General features: G+C 42.6%; 1 protein-coding gene across 5 annotated transcripts in view; it reads right to left on the bottom strand.

Moving 5' to 3' along the window:
• l1cama (L1 cell adhesion molecule, paralog a) overlaps nt 1–8,847 on the bottom strand; it is a 57,258-nt gene extending 48,411 nt beyond the window's left edge. For 4 of the 5 annotated variants that reach the window (XM_054780566.1, XM_054780569.1, XM_054780562.1 and 1 more), the window contains exon 1: nt 8,695–8,847. The gene's annotated coding sequence lies outside the window, so the exon portion shown is untranslated. The remainder of the gene's footprint in view (nt 1–8,694) is intronic. The other variant, XM_054780563.1, reaches the window with a different exon arrangement.
• Nucleotides 8,848–19,986: the final 11,139 nt, after the last annotated feature.

Raw genomic sequence — 19,986 nt, 5'->3', positions numbered from 1 at the left:
GGCTACCAAAAAAAGAAAATACAGATTTACCTCACAGTGCCACATAGCTGCTGTAAACAGTCAGTTTTATGACTAAATATAGATTCTAACGATGCGGCTCAGGCCCAGCATGTTGTGCCAATTACCAAGGATCAATCCTTAGAGCAAACTCACAACAACAACATTGAGATTTTAACACAGTTTACATAAACAAGAGGCTGACATGGCGGCGAGGAGGTGTGTGTGTGATTTATTCACACATTCAAAACGGATGTAGGCCAGTAATGGTGAGGAAAACAGCAGGATAAGTTAATAAAAGGTTATTTTTCAAGTTTTTTTGCACATGACTTACAAGTTGGCACAATAGTGTATCTATTGGGATACACGAAGAAGTGATACTATAAAGTGTGACGCATATAGTGAGGCTCAATGATGTTTTTGCATCAATACACACAGATTGCAACATGAAGAACGTGCACAATCAATATTTTGATCGACTATTTCCCATGCTATTGAACGAGAAAGTCTCTAAACTTTTGACTAAAAATTTTTTCTTGAAACAACGTAGTTTTGTTTGGTTACGACCGTGTTGTGTGATGATCCACATTGCAACCATTATAATAAAGATATTGTTAAAGCACAATATGGCTATTACACAGTTTTTGTGTTGATCTGAAAATCCCCCAATAAATTCAACATGTGTTAATTTACAGTAGGTTGGGCCTTCACAGTAAATAAGATTCTCAGCCAATGTATCTTCCCTGCATCTTGACATTTTCTTTCAATGTGCTCAAATCATTCTTCTGCTAATCAGCCTCCTCTCTTTCTCTTGTCTGTATTCCCCTTGTATGCCCCCTCACCTGCTGTTCTCAAGCCAGCGCCTGCATACATCCATGCATGCATGTGGTGGGCGTAGTGTGTAATGGGATGGCACAGTAGGTAAAATTAAATTAGGCCCTTCTATGGGGATTACAACCCACTCAAACCCAGATCTCCTCCCACTGACTGTAATCCAAGTCTAATGACTCTATCATGGCTGACACAGCACAACACAACACAGACATCAACGTAGAAAGCTTACAGCGAGTGCAGTACTTGAGGACACCAAGTCAACTAATGTGTAAAGAATATGAGAGTGTGTCACACACCACCTACTTAAATCACGCTTATATCCAATGAGCTGTTGTTATTAAGTGGGGAGAGTAACCAAATCAATGTACTTAAATGTAAACACTGCAAATAAATAAGCAATTTAATGGAGACTTTGGAGCCACTCGGTGCCAAGAGGTCACTTAGAATTCTGCAGACTTTGAGACAAAGGAGACTTTGACCCAAAGTCAGCAAATTGGGCCTCGTTGCTGGAGAGGTGCCCGTTCGCTTCCTGATTTTCTGTTAAGTATTAGGGCTACACTAAAAAAAAACAATACAATTACGACAAAGACAGTTGTAATAGCAGGCAAATAAAGTCATAAGCATCCCCTTCATAACAGTCTGAAGTCAGCTGTCTTTCTCTAGAGCAGAGGAGCCCATTACGTTGATTGCAAGTTACCTTCACGATCAATCGTGAAGGTAGTGTGGGTCTATCGCATGTGTCACTCATATCTTTGTAGATATATGATGTCATATGACATCAGTCAGCTGATATTAAGCTCCCCCCCCAGATTTGCTCTTGCACCTCTGTGGCAAAGTAAGTGGTGAACAGATGTCTTGAGCGACACACGGATATGCAACTTTCATCTTTTTTAGCTAATTCAGCAGTATGATGTCTAAATATAGTAGCAAAAGAGTTTGCCCCCTTATTGATTTTTTTTTCTCATTCTCATGAAACTTTTTCAAATTATAATTTAAAATCCTCATAGGACTGCTACTCTAAGGGCGTAGTATTCGGACTTGTATTTTGTATACTCCCTCCTCCTTTTTCCTCTGCTGCTACCTGTTATTTGGGTTGTTTTAATATTTCCCTGTTACTGTTGACCAGATGTTCATACATTTAAAAAATAACTACCACAGCACGTGACGTCGCAGAAGCGCTGTCACAAAAATGTGCTAAAGTGACGTAGGTCTCGCACATGCGCAGAACCGATTGCCTTTCCGGTACGTATTGTGGAGTGACACCACCTACCACCTAGCAAGATGTTGCTGTTAAAATGTGAGTGTAATGTTGTAATGTAGCTAACAAAGCTATGCTAGTGTTGCTAACATTTGTATCCTCCTTTCCACTCCTTAATGTTAAGTTGTTGCATCTGATATATGACATCTATTATGTTGGTGCAGTTATACTGTATATGTAAAAAGTGGATAAACCCTGTTGAAAAAAACAGCATAGACCAGCATGGAAATTATGCTGGTCTATGCTGGTCAGTGCTGGTCTATGCTGGTTTGGTGCTGGTTTAGCTGGTGCACCATGCTGGTCTATGATGGTCACCAGCACCAGCATACCAGCACAAAAACACAACATATGCTGGTCTATGCTGGTTTTTCAAGCAGGGAAGTGCACCCTAACACTTTTTGGAGACACACTGACGAAGTCTGGTGCGGTCAAACACAGCTCATTAGCATTGAAGCTACACACAATAACTGCGTGTTCCCAGTCGGGTTTACAAGAAACACTTTTAAACTGTCTAAATTCCAGCATCAAGGCTAGATTTTGGATTCCAATACACTGTTGTGGGACCTCTGAGATGTATTTAAAATTGTTGAAAAACAATACAATATATAGTGTATATGGGACCTTTAACTGCCCCAGTAAGTATCTAAATAATCCACTAATGACCTTGAGCAGAACTCTCTTCATCGTTCAATTTTTCCAAATGAAAATAGCAATCATCTGTGCAGGTCCGGGACGCGGGGGCAGCAGTCTCAGTAAGGAAGCCCAGATTTCCCGGTTCCCGGCCACCTCTTCCACTTCCACCAGGAGGACACCGAGGAGTTCCCAGGCCAGCTGTGAGACATAATCCCTCCAGCATGTCCTTGGTCTTTCCCAGGGCCTTCTCCCCGTTGTGCACGCCCGGAGCACCTCTCCAGAGAGGCGTCCTGGAGGCATCTGGACTAGATGTCCGAGCCACCTCCACTGGCTGCTCTCGATGTGAAGGAGCAGCAGCTCTACTCTGAGCCCCTCCCGGATGACCGAGCTCCTCACCCTATCTCTTAGGGTGAGTCCAGCCACCCGACGGAGGAAACTCATTGGAGCCAGGCCTGGGGGAGGGGCTCGCAAGCGAGCGCCTGGTTGTTGAGCCTTCACCTGCGTGGCCCGGCCTGGCCCGGCCCGAAGAAGCTACACGGGATCTCCCCCCATAGACCCATCACCTGTGGGGGCAAGCACAAGGGTCCAGTGGTGACGGTTGAGGGCTGGAGCCCGGGCGACTCGGTCTTCGGCGGCCAAATCTGGTTCTGGTGATATTCATGTTTCTTTATTATTCTCTATTACTGTATTTGTTGTTATTATGTCTTCTGTGTTTCCCATTAACCAAAAAATATTAAATATTTGTATTTGTCTGTTTTATGGCCCAGTTTTGGGGGTAAGTTTCTCTCATCAAAACTAATTTCCTGATGAGGATTTTCTACCACGACATGCAAAAACTTCAAGTCCAGGCACAGAAGATCTTTTGACAATATTGCCGGGAAACACAAAGAACAGAGGGTCACTTCAGTGTAATTATAGTCACTGATGGGGACAATAAAGCTTCTTTCATGGAGCTGCAGATGAACATACGCTGGGGGGGATTTTCTGTTGCTGAGACAAAGGCGATTTTGTGAGGGACAAAAATATAACATGCAGGCACAAAGGTCATACAGGGGGTTTCCCTGTATGACCTTATCTTTTATTGCGGGCTCTGCATAAAGGCAGACATAATGCATCAAAGGCATAAGATGTTATTTCTCTTCAATATCTCAACTGTCATTATTGGTTTTGTAGTGATTATTTTCTCTTGTGGGCTCTGAGGTTTCATTGATACAGATAATTGCACGGAGGGAAAGAGCAAAGTTGGGCATATAGGGAGACGGAAATGACGGAGTGAAACTGCAATATAAATCCAGTACATCCTCCATAACAGTGCTCTCGCTTTGAAATCAATCTTTCCATCTTTAGCCTCCCTTCTCATCTGCAGGCTTCCTCGCCAGCTCTCATATATAATCATTTAGAGGCAGCAGGCCTGTCAATCCATCTGACCCCGAGCTCCCTAAATCACCTCAATGTATTCTCCAGCAAGCCCCTGACAGCATGTCGACACAATCCCCCCGTTCACTTGACACCCAGTGGGCCTCACTTTCCATCAAACAGCGGATGGGGAGGGGCACGAGATGGCGGCCTCCTGAAGGTGTGCGTGCCGTTTGCGTGGAAAACTCCAGGGAGTTCACTTGCAAGGCGTTTGAATGTTCGGTTATTGTACGTCATCCTAGAAGGAGCATGAAAGAGTTGATTCTACATGACGGGTCTCTTTCTTTCACCCCAGTCCACCAGTTAGCTGCCTCTGATCAGCAATCAATACTTAAATATTCACATGAGAGAATGTGTTGAGTTGCAGGATGAGTGGAGAAGGTGTCCCGAGGCTAAAACAGGTAGTGGAGGAACAAAAGACCACTGCAAGTTGCTCTTGACTGTCAGGCTGACAGCAGACCTCTCCCTCCTCCTACACGCTGCAACACTGAAGGCATTTGGACACAAGCCAGCCTCTGACATTAGCATTCCCTGAAAATTCATGCAGGAAGACCTTAAATATCTCATTCTAAGTGTCTTCCTCTCAAGTTTTATTTGTAATCGACTTTACTCCTAATCCAGGCTAATTACATCAAATATAATGTTAGACATTGTCACCTGCAAAGTGTGTAAACAGCGAGAGTTAGGATTGATAGCTAAAAGGATGTTAGGTTTCATCAGAATTTCAGAATATGACCACAACAAATTGCAGTTTTGACTGATATTAGTTAGTTAAATTATTTATTGTGGTTTTATACGTGTTTCCCATTTCTTTCAGAATTATCATTATTATATTTATAAGAATGTATCATTTCATGTAAGTTGGAACTTTTAATTTTGTTGAATATTTTGTACAACGACAACAAAGGAAGCTAATTTCATTTAATCTAACCTAATAGTGATATATTTAATATGAACCTTTTTATTATTTGTACGTAGTTTTTAACTCATTAACTATAGATAAAATCAAATGTAAAATATTTTTGGCTGATTAGCTTAGAAAAACACATTTTCTTGTATTAACATTATGTGTGGCATCAATTTTGACAAAACTTTATATTAACAAATATGGTTTGTTGACCTATGAAGGGTATTTTCTATACCACTTCTCATTAGGGTCGCAGGGGTATGCTGGAGCCTATCCCAGCTGGCTTCAATGCAGTCTTGTTTTCTATTGCTGTTGCATTCCGTGCATAACTAAGTACAGTTGTCCCGTGTTTATCGCGGTTAATTGGACCCGACAGCAATAATTGAATTTTCACAAAGTAGGATTCAGTATTAATACACTAAATATTTTCGTAGTTAGAGCATAAAAAACCTGTTTCTGACTTTCTATTATGGGTTTTAACATTATTAGAGCCCTGTAGTCAAATAACACCCAATCGTCACTTTTACGCTTTTATTATTCTATGTTTACATCACTTTGTGCAGGCTATGGGATCACTGCAGGGACAAAAAAAACAGCTGCCGCTAGCAAAGCAGGCTACCAAGCTAACTAGTTAGCCTCTCCAATTTGCTTATTGTAAACTTAAAAATGTGTTTCAAACACAGTGGGGAAGAAGGACAAAGAAGCCAAAAACGTACCACTTCCACACGGAATGAGAGGCAAACCTTTTTTTCACCCGATCTCAGCCATGGCATGTCTCCTCCATGCAGTGTGAAAGGTAATGTAATCTAATGTCATGTATCATAACATTACTGATGCCTAGTGGCCAGAATACCACATATAACATGTCTTTCAAGATGTTTTTATTAATAATAGGCCATAGTCAACCACAAACCAGCAATCATTTATTCATGAATTATTAAAAAAAAACAACATGATATAGTGAGAGAGCGATATTCGAACCACAATATAGCAAAGGACGACTGCATTACCGTTCTACTTGGATATGTTTCATTACCTCCAAACGAAGTTATTCAGTAACTTTTGCTCTGATTCGGTTTGTAATTGCTGACTTTTGACTTTTTCTTGAGTACATTTTAGACACATTTTTGCTTGAAATATAGTTTGACATATGATTTAGTTTAATACCTACTTATTAATGCCCATTATAAAATATAGAGACGTATGAGGTGATTTTCACTTAAATTATATGAGAACATATTGGAAATAATGACAAATTTACAGCAAAATGTAATAAGAACATCATTAGCCAAGCTATTCATGTTCATACTGTATGTCAAAAATACACAATGTAGAGACAAACCAATAGGAAGACGAGAAACATAGCTTCCTTGGCAGAGGTAATAAATTGTCATTTGCATCTCTCTACTATTCACATGATGCTTGCGACCTTGCTCTGTGTCTTCACCAATAGTTGACCTCTCCCTCTCTCACTCTTTGAGTGAGTACATGCATTAAAAGATGTAACCACCACCATCTTAATCCTCCCACAGTGCTTTTTCTGTCACTTTATCACCCAGACTCAGCTTTCTGTATGTCGCTCTTTTGGTCCTCACACCAATCCTACTTTACATCCATCCTTTTTGATGGAACAGCTCAATTAAAGGGCCGGCGTCAGAGGAGGGAGATTGCATTCTTCACCGTACAGCATTAGCCAAGGCTGCAGTCTAGTCTGAAAACATGTCTTCAAGTTAGGCTGGAGGTCTCGAGAGCGTACTCTCCACATACAGTATGCATGCACTCACACACAAAGCTCTGTGTGATGATGTACTGGGCACAAATGGTAACAACAGCTTTTATAGGCTTGTGATATTAGCTGTTGCCTACTGCTGTTACACTTTCAGCATGCTTTCCCCCCTCCCCCAGTCTAATTTGGGTCCCACCCTAATGTGGGCCACCTGTGTTAAAGCATCCCCACCTATAGCCAGCTTCATTTCCATAGCTACTTCTTGGCACATTCATCTCGTGTGTATTTTGCCTTTCAAATGAATTAAAGCACTGAGCTGTTATGTTTTTCTGCATGATATACTCTATAATGCAAAACTGTATTGAATATTTGTAGTATTTCATGCAAAAATAATCATAAGAGTTGGAATTTAGGGGTCATAGTGCTTACTTTTTTGTTATCAAATTAAATGGAACTATATATCCTCACCCCACCCTGGAACAGCAGTAACATAATACAAATGTCATTAGGCAACATTGCGCAGAATATTATTCCCCTCATTTATTCTTATTAGGAAAAATTCCAGTCCAAAAATAATATATTGCAGATAATACAATTTTGAGCCCTTGAGAAAAGAATAGAATAAAAAATATCCCATCTGGGAGACAATCAAGTTTCACAGCAGCAGTGTGGACAGTAGCAGCTCACACAGCAATAAGTATCTGTATTTAAAAAAATCTTGAATTGAAAATATCATCTATACATATACAAAGCAACCAGATCAAACCAAAACCAAATAATAAATACTATATATGCAGGTGTGAAAGGTGACTGTACATTACTAAATAAGCACTATACATGCAGATGTGTAGCTACAGTATATGAGCTCATACAGACACGCTGTAGTTGCTCATGGCAACACACTAAAATATTAACACAACTGCTGCAACTGTTCCCTGCTGTTTAGTAGATGGCAGGCCTATCTATGTAGCGTGTATCTACATGGCATGCAGCCAGGTGTGTGCCTGCTGTTCATGCACCCACCTCCAGGCGGATGTCAGCGCTGCCCCACCCTTGTTTTCACTTCCGGTGATCTCTTTCTTCACAGGACTACAGTACACATACGGCTACGCATCCTCACCTTATATCTCTATTCACTTTCCTTCCCTCCAAAGGATGTGTGCGTAAGCGCTGTCATTGGCACTGCCACTGCATGAGATAAGAGCAGCAGACTAGAAAATTGTTGTAGTCTGTTCTGCCTGTGATGTTCACCACCAAGGTTAGCCTCATGCTCTATGTCAGTGAAAATTGTTGCAGCACACTCACGCAATCATGGGTTGCTGAACTTAATATCAAACCACCAAGCTAATAGCTGGGGGAGGGGGACAAGGGGAGAAAATTGGCATTCATGTGAAAGCAGTAAGGAATACCAAAGCATTTGCCAGAGAAATTGCCTTGTCCTGCTGGGTAACCTTTTTTTTATCAGTTTATGCAGATTTTCTGCAAAGAAAGGCAACAGTGTCTAAAGTATAAGTGAATAAGGCGGCATTATCACCAACAAAGATGAACATTCATATCATATGATGTTAGAGGACACCCTGTTGCATGCAATGCTCCCAATGAAGAATACCAAATAAAGATAGTCAGAGAAAGTCCAACAGGTTATGTACACAGGTAGATCAGTTTCATGATCAACAGCAGCCCTCAAGCTGTATTTCAAGAGGTAGTAAGTGTATTGACATGACACACCTCTAATTCTACTCTTAACTAAGTAGCATAATGCCTGGCTGGAGGCGAGGGTACATTTCATTATGAAATATACATGAGTCATAATTTACATAAGTAGATGAGCCAAAGGTGTGATGCCACTTCTACATAACAGCCTAATTAATCCTCTCATCGTATTTTTTTTTTAGGCTAAACACACAAAAAAGCTCTTCTTACCTCAACAGGGATGCTCCTTTTCCTCCAACAACTCCTTGTCTGGCTGATGTGTTGCTGTCTTCTCTTGCTCTTTACTATGCAATGTGATTGTGCACCTCTGTGCTGTGCTGATGCTGCAGTGAGAGAAAAACACACCCTCCTCGGGCCGCGCTCTCCCTCGGCCAGCCTCTCTTTCATTGGCTGCTTCTTAGAGGTGACATCACCCTTCGTCTGAGCCTCCTCCTCCTCCTCTGCTCCCTCCCTAGCTTCACCTCACTCTGTCTGTGCATCCCTGGTCATTCCCCTATTGCAAATACACAGTTTCCCCTACTGCCCTCCATTGTCCTCCTCATTCTTGTAGACAGCCAGGATTAGTATCAAGATGCTCTTATTCCTGCTCTCACATCCATCAAACACGCTTTACGACACATCCCTCTCCTCCTGCACGAAACGTCCCTCCATCCATCCATTTTCTATATCATTTTCCTCATCAGGGTGAGTTGGAGCCTATCTCAGCTGACTTTGAGCGAGAGTCAGGGTACACCCTGGACTGCATAACACACGAGCTAATATTGTAAAAGACCATGTGAAAATAGCAGAATGAGTCTTGTTTTTTAAATGTTATTAATTTCTGCACTCTGCTTCACAAGCTCTTTCATTCCAGCGAGACACAGAAGGAAGGGGCTTTGGGTTTATTATGTGCAGTCAAAGGGATGTCTGGCAATGAACGTTATGCAATGCTGCTGAATTCAAATGTGCCGTCTGTGTGACGGAGCAGAGGCAAGGGGAGATGCACTGATTTCTGGGTAATAATAGCCTCCTCCTCCTTCGCCTCCAGAGGTGATAACCAGATAACGTGATTGTTAAATGGCGCTCAGCAAGATGGCGATAAAAGATCTCCTGATTTGACCTCTTTGTGTCTTCATTACTGAGGATTAATGGACATAACATTAGGTACACCTGCACAACGCAATGAAGTTCAGTAATTGTGCCTTTGTAAAGATAATAAAAAAAAAAATACATTTGCATCATAAAAATGCCTACTTGAGAAAAATCTGAGCTCACAAATCGCTCGGCGTTATATTCGTCTCCCGCCGTATCCCTGCGCACTGTTGCCTCTCCATTCTTGTGTATGTGACGAAGACACTCGCATCTTCTGCTGTGGAACACACACGTAAACAAGATGGCTGCGGTGCTCCGTCGCGGAAGAAGATGCGAGAAGAATAGAGTCGAGAGCGCGCAGGGACACGGTGGTAGACAAATATAACGCAGAGCGATTTGTGAGGTCTGATTTTTTCCAAAGTAGGCATTTTTATGATGCAAATGTATTACACATTTGAACGCATTTTGTTTTGAGAAGCCAAACTCTTTAAGTGACCCTAGCAACTAAGCGAAACAACGTTCCTTGTCACGGAAATCCAACCAGAGCTGGACTCGTGGTACACTGCTGACTTCATGTAAAAAAATCCAAACTATCCATTTAAGTAGATTTGTGAAATGATACAATTAAAAAAGCAAAAAAAGTATTTATGCAGTCTTGGGTGCCTTAGAATAATCACCTATTCGATGATTTGATTTGGAAGAGTGTAATTCAATCTTGCAGACTGCATCTTGCAGTTGAATCATATGGAAAAGTCATCTGATCAAGATTGTACCATTCTGACTACATGGAGGTACCACGGCTGCTGACGAGCAAACATTTGAACATAGAATGTCTTTGTTTTTGTCAGGCTTGGAGCGTGGCGTCGAGCAGGTGGATCCCAAGACGCATGAGCGAGGCAATTCCAGGTAGGAAAAGGTTTCATAAAATAAGACAAAAACACAAACTGAGGACGACAGTGCGCTACACAGTCCGAGCCGCACTGCGAAAGAGCAGGGTAAACTAAGGAGCACAAAGAAGTAACAAAAAAAAACCTGCAGGTCAGGCGGGCTACCAGGATGAGCAACTCAAATAGCAGAAGGAGAGCAAAGATATAAAACTACACGTGGAACAAGCAGAGGTATAACACAGGAGTGCCATAGGGTGTAGCGTCCGCAAGAAGGAATAATCCCACGCTGTGCTGCTGCAGCTGAGTGGAATAAAAGGCTGAGTGGATGGAACGCAGCTGTGCTCATCCTGTAGCTCCGCCCAACTCAGGTGAACCAGCATCTGAGAAACAAACAAAAGTAGAAGCAGTAGGGGGTATCAGCAACAATACAGTAAAAATACAGAAACCTGTGCTTGAGACCAGCAGATGTCACCGCAGGACGTGACAGTTTGTCTTACAAATAGCCTATTTTGCTACAAATTCAGCTTAATGTGTTTTAATAAAGAATTGAAAATGACGTGTGTGCTTAACAGAAAACCTATACTTACGCAAGATGGCGCCGCGTACACACAGCGAAGCCCTCTTCCAGATTTGCAGTTTTGTAGTTATTATTTTGCTCATGTTGGGTCTTGTTTAACATCTTATACTCAACAAGAGATTTGGGATTTTGGAGCACAAATGTTTTTTGTCACGGATCTTTGACTCGACCCTGAGCTCTCCAGAGTACTGTAGTCTACACACACACCACCCGGCCGGTCAGAAGTGCTCGCAAGCCGCGTCGAGAACGTAAACAAAGGCGAGGAAGGCACAGAGGAATACAAGCTAAGCTCAAGCTAACACTGCACACTCTCCTTACCGAGCATCTCTAATGTGTTGTCTTTAGTGAACAAAATGGATGGGTTACAACTCCATTTCACCCACAGTAAGAGACTTTTGTACTGCAAGGTCATAATTTTCATCGAGACATGACTAAACAGCAGAGTACCGGTCAATGATATTGAGCTAGCCAACTGCAACACACTTCCAACTGACAGAACGGCGGCTGAAACCGGCAGGACCAGAGATGGAGGACTGTGCATCTATCTGAGCTGCTTTCTGCGTCTCTAAATAAATAAAAAATAAAAGTACAATTGTTGCACACCTACCCTGCTTATTTGTTTATCTGACTGTTTTAGCCTTTTTCTTTGAGGTGAAAAAAGTCATAAGTGAGATCTGTTTATTTGTAGGGGTCGCCATTAGCGGTAATCTTAAAAAACTATTAGTCGACTATGGAAAAAATCTAACAAATCAGATTCGACTATGAAAATCCTTAGTCGAAGACAGCCCTAGTGCAGTTCCATTCCATTTTCTTCGGCTTATCCGGGTCCGGGTCGTGGGAGCAGTCTCAGGAGGGAAGTCCAGACTTCCCGGTCCCCAGCCACCTCTTCCAGTTCCACCGGGAGGACCCCAAGGCGTTCCCAGGCCAGTTGTGAGACATAATCCCTCCAGCGTGTCCTAGGTCTGCCCCGGGGCCTTCTCCCGGCTGGGGATGCCAGGAACATCGCGCCAGGGAGACGTGTGGGAGGCATTCAGACTACCTCAACTGGCTCCTCTCAATGTGAAGGAGCAGCGGTTCTACTCTGAGCCCCTCCCGGATGACTGAGCTCCTCATCCTTAGGGTGAGTCCAGCCACCCTACGGAGGAAACTCATTTCAGCCGCTTGTATCCGTGATCTCTTTCTTTCAGTCACAACCCAAAGCTCATGACCATATGTGAGGGTGGAAACATACATCAACTGGTAAATTGAGAGCTTCCGGCTCAGCTCAGCTCTGTCTTCACCTCAACGGTCCGGTACAGCGACCGCATTACTGCCGACGCTGCGCCGATCCACCTGTCGACCTCACGCCAACCTTCCCTCACTCGTGAACAAGACTCCGAGATACTTGAAACCCTCCACCTGGGGCAAAACTTTGCTCCCAACCCAAAGGGTGCAACCCACCCTTTTCCAACTGAGAACCATGGCCTCGGGTTTGGAGGTGCTGAGTCTGAGCCCAGAAGCTTCACACTCAGCTGCAAACCCGCCCCAGTGAACGCTGAAGGTCACAGCCAGATGAGGCCATCAGGACCACATCGTCTGCGAATAGCAGAGACGAGATCCAAAGCACCTAAATTGGACCCTCTTGACGTCTTGGCTGCGTCTAGAAATTCTGTCCATGAAAGTTATGAACAGGATCGGTGACAAAGGGCAGCCTAGGCAGAGGCCAACGTTCACCAGAAACTGGACTAGACTTACTGCTGGCAATGCGAACCAGGCTCCTGCCCCACTTGTACATGGACCACATGGCCCGTAGTAGCGCACCACCAATCCCGTACTCTCGTAGCACCCCTCCAGGACACCATAAGAGACACGGTCGAATGCCTTTTCCAAGTCTACAAAGCACATGTAGACTGGTTGGGCAAACTCCCAAGTACCCTCCAGTACCCTTGCAAGGGTGTAGAGCTGGTCCAGTGTTCCACAACCGGGACAAAAACCACATTGCACCTCCTGTAGCCAAGGTTCGATTAACGGTCGTACCCTTCTCTCCAGCACCCTGGAATAGACTTTCCCAGGGAGGCTGAGGAGTGTGATCCCCCTATAGTTGGAACACACCATTCGGTCACCCAATCCAGAGGTACTGTTCCCAACTTCTGTGCAATGTTGAGGAGACGTGTCAGCCAAGACAGTCCCTCAACATCCAGAGCCTTGAGGAACTCAGGGCGAAATTTGTCCACCACTGGAGCTTTACCACTGGGGAGCGTTTTGACTACCCCAAATACCTCAGCCACAGTGACGGAACTGTCCGCGTTTGTGTCCTCAGACTCTACTTCCCCTATGCAAGGTATGTCAGTGGGATTGAGAAGGGCCTCAAAGTATTCCTTTCACATGCTAATTATATCATCAGTTGAGGTCAGGAGGCTTCCGTCCCCAACGGAAACAGTGTGGACCGAGCACCGCTTCTTCTTTCTGAGGAGTAGGACGGTTTGCCAGAACCTCTTCGAGACCGACCAAAAGTCATGCTCTACGGCCTCACCAAACTCCTCCCACACCCGAGTTTTTGCCTCGACCACCGCCAAAGCCGCCTGACTCTTGGCCTGCCAGTACCTGTCAGCTGCTTCAGGAGCCCCACAACCCATCCATCGCCTACCCATTGCATAATCCCACCACCACCAGGTGCTTTTACTTTACTACTACTATACTACTCACGATACAAAGCCTGTGGTAAGTGAACAGAAGGGGAACATACACTAAGGTTTCCATTATTATAAAGTCTCATTCCATTATACGGTACATGCAGTACGTCCTCCTGTCCATAAGAAAACACTTGGCTGCAATAGTTGTGTGTGTCTATACATCACCAACCTGATGATGCCAGCATGCCCATCTGCCAGCCTTGGCAACACACTTGTGCCAGGCAAGTAGACAAAAGCTGCAGAGGGAGCAGACATCATGGGAATAATGATTGATGGTGCTATAGGCTTCAATAGGTGACAACCCTGTAAGAGGCAGAATATTCTGGGTCGAAACTGAGGAAGGTCAAGAGGCAGAAAGGGAATTCAGATGGACATTAGTGAAATATAAATAAAGCAAAAGTAATATGAACAAAACACACTTAAGGTTACTTTGTCAACAGGAAGCTGGGGAGGTAATGAATCTGTTAGGAGCAGGCTATTAAAACAGGAGCACTAACAGATAAAGGAAATGCAAGTGGAGCATCCAGTGATCAATAGAGAGAGAATATGTTCACATGGAACACCTTTACATCAAAGAATGTCCACCATTTCACTTGTGGAGTCACAACAACAACGTGAGGAGACACTTCACTCAAATGTCACTTCCTTATGAACAAGTGACTTCAAACCTTTTATCCTTCTCCTACTTGACCTTGCCAAAGCTCTCCGCTCATTTTCCTCTTCAGTCCTGATGCATCGACTAAGAGAGTCTGTTGGCTGACTGGCGGGAGATGGGGAGTGATATATAAAGACGGGGGGCGGGGGGGGGGGCCTTGAATGAACAACTTAAAGTCAGGAGTCGAAGGAGAAACAGACAGAGTCAGCAAAAGACACGGAGAGACAATTCCATCAGCTTAAAAGCTAAAGGGGGTGGAAGCAATATAGCAAATGACTGCAGTATGGATGGGGAAGCTCCAGAGGAGAGGAAAACAAGGCTTGCAATGCGACACACGATGGCGGAAAGTGAAGAGGTGATTATTTGTACCAAGGTGGATGCACACGTATACCACACGTATGTGGAGGCGGCTGTGAAAAAGTCATTGTCACAGCCTAAAGGGACAGGAAGAAACGACTGCATCACTGCAGAATAAAGCAGAAAGGTCAGAATTTTAAAAATACGTGGCTAAACAAGTGGTAGCAGCGGAAGGATTATATTACAAAACACGATTAAATAATTGTTTTCGCTGGGAAAGCCCTGAAGGAGAATATGTACTGTATTTGTTGAATGTGTAACTTTTGGCTTGACTTTTTAATCATGTGATGTTCCTCAGTGTAACTTGTTAAGCACGTCCTAATTAAATAAATCATGATCGTGACCCTAGTTGATTAGAATGGTCTACATTTTGCTAGAAGTTACCAGGATTCTTTCAAATGGTACAAAAGATTGTTTCCCTGAATATGGTATTGTTTGTGTCATACAAAATAATAACATTAATTCATAAAAAATATATTAATAATTGGAGGGGCATGAGACACCCAATTATTAGCGAGATGAGACGATGCACAAGATTGGGTCCACGAGAACAAGACCAAACAAGATTTTATCACTGCAATATCCCTGGACGGTTATAAAACAAGTGCATTTTGAAAGGTTTATTGTCCCACAAATTGATGCTCAAAGATATTGTCAACATTTTTTGAGACTAAATAAACCACTGTTATGATAATGTACTGTATAATAATAATACATAATAATAATAATAATAGAGCTCACTGAGCTTTCTCTTATCGATTTGTCTTTGTCTATTTACATCAGAGCTTGCTATCCTTTGATATGTATCATTTAAAAAAAAAACTACGTATTTCTAATACAACAACAACATATACATACAGTACATTATACATATGTATACATTTTAAGACAAATCTTTGTGTTTTTAGTAGTTATTAGGATTTTTGCTGGACTTTTATTTGATTTCTGCAATGAGCCACATTTTGGACAGCCATGCATGTTTTGCCAGGAAGGTGTGGTGCAGCAAGGCGACGGAGCTCTCTTCATTAATGGAAGGCGAGAACGTGAAGAAATAGGAAATGGAGCCGGAGCTGTGCCATTCACATCCATGCAATATCCCCACAGCAACCCGCACACTTGAACATGCGTTCGCACAAACCCTGCTTCGCGTAACTGCTTGCTCACCTTCTGATAAATACATAGTATGTAGTCCAATTCACAAACATATGCATTAAAATAGTAAACGCAAGGACATGTTCCATGAGATTTTTCATGTTTAAATTGCTGGCAGAATTCTTTTAAATTAAATAATTCATAATTGAAAATAAAAAATAAATAAATGCCATGAAAGTTTTAAAAAGAAAGTGCCTGAATCAAAATCTTTTTTGGGATCATCTTCTTCTTTTAGAAAACATAAGATGAGATTTTCTTTTTTTGTGCTGATTTTAATGATTATTTTTTGTTTTTTTAATATATTTAATAATAACAATAATTATAATAATAAGAATAATAATAGTCAAGACTATCCTTGAGGTAATCCTTACCATTATAGAAAAATAATTTTGCCAATGGCAAAATGTGTAAACAAGAGTTTGCACACAAACAATGACAACAACTTCATAATGAAATAAAGAAGACATCAATTTCAAGTAGACCACACAGACCAAGGCAGGGGTCACCAACGTGGTGCCCGCGGGCACCAGGTAGCCCCCCACGACCACATGAGGTGCCCGCAAGCCTGCTTTTCATTCAGGTTTTCAGTTAATAATAAAAGAACAGTAGAAAGAAATGCATTCTGAAATACAAAATGTGAGTTGTGGACACCAGCATTTTGTTAATGTTCTGGTAAAACAAGCATATTTGCTTTGTTTGGGTTTAAAATAAGCTCTGAAAATAAATATTACAAAAATGAGTAGCTCTTGGCCATTTTCATTTTGTAAAAGTAGCTCTCACAAGGAAAAACGTTGGTGACCCCTGGTGTAAGGATTATGACGTGCAGCAAAGACAAGACAGAAGAAAGAGTGAGAAGAAGACTGTAAGGCTTACCAAGGAAGGAGCCTTGACCCCCTGGGGTGTCTGGTCTATCCACTGGTGATGTGCTTCACAGTTTACAGATGCTGCTACTGCTCCTATTTGGAGGTCCATTGATCCAGTTAAAGTCATTATGTGGCTGCAAGGTCATCTGGCCGTCTCTGACCCAGCCTTAATCACTCACTAATTGAGGGGAAATGACTCTGATTTAGTTTCCCACCATGCTTTAGATCAGCCTGGCCCGCCTGCCTCTGCAGCCAACATCCCATTAGGCGTGTTAACTGTCATTTAAATAGTTCTGCGTCCCGCCTATTTTCTGCCGGTGCACCATATTGTAGTAACAAAAGGGAGGTGGCCATGTTTGCCATTAACTTCACACTTTATTTCCCACAAAAATAACAATATTTTCCATTCTATCACACTACACTGATGGTACAGTATTTCACAGAAGTGAGTACACCCCTCACATTTCAGCAAGCATTTTAAGCTATTCTCCGGGGTTACGTTGCGAGACCACCCGCGATCAGGCATGTAATTGAGACGCCCACAAAAATCTATTTTTTGGACTACGTGATAAAGCCTGGGTTACTGTGTGCTGCTGTGTCAAGGCACCACCCTACAACACACAGGCTCGCTCCTCCTCCGAACCCTCCTGCTAACTTAAGGTTGACTTCTCTGATTTTGGATCAACTTTTGTAATAAAAGTGACTATTGTAATGATTAGATTTGATTCATCGACAATAACCCTACCAGCAGACATACAAAGTACAAACAACAGCACTCAGACGATCAAACCTCACGCCAGCATGTACGGTGTTGGGGAAGTGTACGCGTGTGCTTCCCAGCATGCCTTGTGCTTGTGTTAATCACACCTTGAGTGAGATAGTGGCTGAAGTCGATGACCCTCTGTTCTTTAGGGCTGTGCGGATGGGAGTTTTTAAGCCGATTTCAGCAAATAAAAGAGTACTTCCTTAAAGCTTGCCTCTGACTAGTACCTATGTGACTCAAGCTCACCACAGTATATTATTATGTGGTTATGTATTATGCGTACATTTTATGCTTAGATTTATAAATTATTAGCGATTTAGGGTGAATGAGACGGCTTTTAATGCATAAACTGCCTATTTTTGGAGAGAAAAAGCTAAAATGGGCTGTTTTCCCCAAAAATAAAAGTAAAAAAATAAAATAAAATAAAACTAGTGACCATTTTGACCAAATAGCACATTTTCAGGATAGCACATATTGAATCGGGGATGCACTGTTTTACTAACCACTGAAAACGACGGAACACACGGTCATTCTTGTCTAAATAGCTGGCAAAACAAGTGAGTAAACCTCATAGTGAACACCAAAAATTGTGTCCAAAGTCTTAATATTTAGTGTGAGTGGCATAGTTATCCAGCACTGCCATAATTCTCTTGGGCATGGAATTCACTAGGGCTGCACAGGTTGTTACTGGAACCCTATTCCACTCCGCTTCAAGATGCCCAACAGGTACTCAACTGGGATCGTGCTCTGCGTTTCATATTTCCCTCAGTGAACCACAGCTTCCCGGTGCCGGCAGCACACATGCAGGTCCAGAACATGATACTACCACCACCACGCTTGACTGTAGACTCAATTATCTTGTGTGTTTCACATGTGTTGCCAGCTATTCAGACAATAAAGGCTGTGTGTTGAGTCATTTTCAGTGGATGGTAAATCCATACTGCCTTACAAGCTGTACACTGAACACTCTAAAGCAGGGGTGTCAGACTGAATCACACAGGGGGCCAAAACTCAAAGCGTACTTTAGGTTGTGTGCCGAACTGGATATTACCCTCCACCCACATGGACATTTTTTTTTTTACATCGCATCGAAATGTGATTTCATTCATGCTTGAAATGTCTACTTTCCAGTAGTCTGTGGACACACGACTATGGCATAGTTGTTCGTTACACTAAAGTGATTATTGATCGACCCCCCCCCCACACACACACACAATTTTGGGGTTGTTTTTTCTTTATAAACACTATTTTATGTAACTATATTAAGTTATAAAGATATAACTTAATATACCTTTATATTTGGTCCCCGTTTCTCCTCTTTTTTTCTCCTTTTTAAAGTGTGCACCTGATGGTTTTGACTTTCTCTTTACCATGTTTTGTTGACAAAAATAACAGCACTTAATTGTCATCTCCCACCATCACTCAACAAGCAGTCAAGGCTAAACCAACTCATACTGACTCACAATTCCCTCTTTTAGTTCACATTTCAGTAGTGAAATAACCTGTTTGAGACTCTTGGTCTGTGATATGACGAACATAATATAGTAATAGAATGAAATATGTTTTATTTTTGAGCAATTACTGTTGTAATTTACTTTTTTTTTTAACCATATAATTAACCTGAGGGCTGAGGCACAGCGATGAAGTGGGTCCGTCAGGTGGGCCAACTCAGTGCTATTTTCCAAGCAGTTCCATGGGCCTGAGTTTGACACCTGTGCTTTAAAGTATAGTGTTCTATGAAGACTTTCTACAAAATGTAGGAGTATGATGCTGGACTCACCATTTCTGTTCCACACCAGACTCGTCCAAGCATGCCTTTATGGACTGTGTGTGCGTGTGTTACATGGGCCGTGACTTGCAATGCCGGAGCAGGAAGAGGCAGACGATATACATTCAAAAGTTAGCACTCCCCATGCAGCATAATCAAGGCAAACAGCACCTTTAAAAGGCCACAAGGTGGCCACGGCTGTGCCATGTGGAGGCCGGGAGGCTGTAAAACAGAGAGGAGGAGTTACAGACACTGGATGGTAAGCAACGATGTAAAAAGCACTGTGACCTTTAAAGGAAACAGATTGTCACTTCTGGTTTGGCTCTGGCCTCATCATGTGTGGCACCAAAAGGATGACCTGTGTGCACACACCTGAGCCTATTTTGACTGTCTTTATTAAAACAAAAAAAAGGCTTTTGGAATGAGCAGACATTTCAGGTCACAGCAACCTCATCAGAATCGGACGACCTCATTAGACCGCACCAAGGCTTGTTTGTGTCTCTGCAGCAAGCGAAGTCATCTCCAACATAAAGCATGACAAATGATGACAGCAAAGACACCACCGGGATAGCAGACGTTATATTTGGAACATCTTTTGTGGATACAACACAGGGATAAAAATGCTCACAGTAAACAGCATTACAGTTGATTCCAGTGTTTCGTATTATCATTCAACAGGCTTCACCTTTTCCCTGCAGTAGGATGAAGGAATACTCCATGTAAGTGGGCTGAAGTGG

Source organism: Dunckerocampus dactyliophorus, chromosome 1 (genome assembly GCF_027744805.1).
Source record: "Dunckerocampus dactyliophorus isolate RoL2022-P2 chromosome 1, RoL_Ddac_1.1, whole genome shotgun sequence".
Classification (NCBI taxonomy): Eukaryota; Metazoa; Chordata; class Actinopteri; order Syngnathiformes; family Syngnathidae; genus Dunckerocampus; species Dunckerocampus dactyliophorus.
This window is presented reverse-complemented; position numbering and strand designations above follow the sequence as displayed.